Source organism: Podarcis gaigeae (assembly GCF_964106915.1).
Source record: "Podarcis gaigeae genome assembly, chromosome: 2".
In the NCBI taxonomy this organism is placed as follows: Eukaryota; Metazoa; Chordata; class Lepidosauria; order Squamata; family Lacertidae; genus Podarcis; species Podarcis gaigeae.
In genome coordinates, this window is record NC_139679.1 from 55313628 (window position 1) to 55315875 (window position 2248).

At 43.5% G+C, this 2248-nt stretch overlaps 1 long non-coding RNA gene across 1 annotated transcript in view; it reads left to right on the top strand.

Annotated features, from left to right (window-relative positions):
• The window catches only part of LOC310836203, a 6602-nt gene extending 5178 nt beyond the window's left edge, over positions 1–1424 (top strand). Inside the window, exon 3 of the long non-coding RNA XR_014559919.1 lies at positions 1263–1424. This is a non-coding gene — a long non-coding RNA (uncharacterized lncRNA). The remainder of the gene's footprint in view (positions 1–1262) is intronic.
• The last annotated feature ends 824 nt before the right edge of the window (positions 1425–2248 follow it).

Here is a 2248-nt window from a genome sequence, read left to right on the forward strand (position 1 = left end):
TGCCCAAGACCTCTCAGCATGTGTCATGGCTAAGTGTTGATCTGAAAGTATTGCATACAAAGTCAGTCCTCTGCCTTTGTACCCTGTTTTCCTATTTCTGTGTTTTGCTTCCCATTTTCTTTCTTTCTACTTCAAGACTCATAACCCTTGGAAAGCACGGGGAATTGTTTTCTTGCTCTCCATCAACTGACAAGCTGTATTCACGGTTGATTATATTATGATACATTCACTCTTCACAAGCAGTGATTCAGTAGACTCCAAACCCTATTGACAGTTGCCATAGTGAACATATTAATAAGCATCGTCAAGGAGCTATTGCAGTCCTGCATCGGTACTAATGGTAACAGAAATGTAGAGAGCACATGGGGATCGGGAAAACCATAACCCCTTCAAGCTGGTTTCCTACCACCAATCAGTTTTTGCTTCAGCATCTGTGCTGGGATGTTTTGTATGGTCCCATTTATTATGTTGTCAAATGCTGAAAGTGGCTGAAAAACTGGGAGACATGCAATCTGATGTCTGCGGAGAAGAGAGGAGTTTGACAGGTTTGTAATAGGGGGAACGTTGGGCTATAACAAGCCAGCAGAGCAGTAGTTGAAAGGTTGGCTGTGCTATGGCATGGCATTTCTTCATGAGTTGGGAAGGAGGAATGCAGCAGTTGCAGAACTTAGTTGTTATGTAGCTAAGAAGCTTTGACAGGCCAATGATAGATTAAATCATCGAGAGGACATTTTTATGAGAGGCCTCCAGATGGCAGAAGTAATGCATTGTTGTATGTCTTAGATTCATGGCTTTGCTAGAGCTATTCTCTCTCTCCCCCCCTGCCTCCCCCCCTTCATTAACAAGATATGTTTTCCTTTCTCTGCAATAAGACTTATAACAAGTTTAAAGAAAAAAAGGTTTGGAAAGAAACCTGAGAAACCAACTCTCAATAATGCTGGGCAACTGGGATTTTCAAACCACATTCCATTGTACACAGGTTGAATTTCTTTCCTTCCTTCCTTCCTTCCTATCTTTCTTTCTTTCTTTCTTTCTTTCTTTCTTTCTTTCTTTCTTTCGACATATTTCTGCAATAAATCTGTTCTAATTAATGCCAATTTCCCCTGCAAATATTAGGCAAAAACTCAGGTGATCTCTAAAGCCTCATTTGACTCTGAATTTCTCCCTGAACTGTGCACTCAGTAAGAAGTTCTGTTTTCCACTCTGCAGCAATCTATTTTCTCCTCTTCTCTCTGCTGATACATCCCATTTTCTTGTCATAGGAGAAATCGCTGTTGTATAATCTTTCCCAACAAGGAGCACATATCTTGTTTGAGCCTGATTACGCTGAAACGTTGAGACTGGCTTCTTTCTCCACTCCTGTGCTGAAGCTTAAACTGCAGCTGTTCAGCATCTGGTTTCTACTTTGGAACAATATTGTGAATTCCAAGGGTGCTTGAAGATGTCATTTCAGTTCTACCTGTGATAAAATATATTAGGAGGGAAATGTGTCTTCTGCATAACACTGCTATGATCAATGTGTAAAAGCCAGAAGGACATGGTGAGAACAGCCACATTTTTTTTAAAAAAACTTTTGGGCCCCCCCCATTCAGCAGCTGTTTATATGGTGGGGCGGAGCCACGGAGTCCCCATCTTGAAATTGACATTGCTGCTGCTTACCTGAATGAGCCTGGGCAATGGCGAGGTCAAGGCCACAACGTTGCACCAATGGGAGTACTGCTGCCCATCTGGTGCTCTGGCCTAGTTGTCAGTACAACCTTGCTGCTGCCCCTCCTCAGCATCACCCGGCTAAGCAGTGGTGATGTTCAGAGCGAAGCTCAATGCTTCCACAGTGCCACATATGCCACTGCTGCAAGTCAACCAATTTCCAAAGGAATGTACGTGTTAGCCTTTGGGGATTCGGATCCCTCACCCGGTGGCAGTAAATAAGCAAATCAAACGAAAGGAGCATTCTTACCAGTTAAGTTATTTAATAATCACAGCGAGAGACAAAGGAATGCATATCTCTCTAAAAACGGTGTTGCTCCCAGTAAAGGTTCACCCCCTCCGTCCCCATTAACTTGCATCACTCCTACATCGGGTAATCTGAGCTTGTTGCCAATGCGTTTTCTGTTCTATCACTTTCAAAGCCCCTCTAGTCTTAGGTGAAGGGGGGGGGGGTCAGGAATGCTGTCCAAGGAGACTGAATCTGCCAGCTCTCTCTCTCTCTCCTGGTGTTTCCTCTTCTAGCTGTTCCTCACCCAGTTTT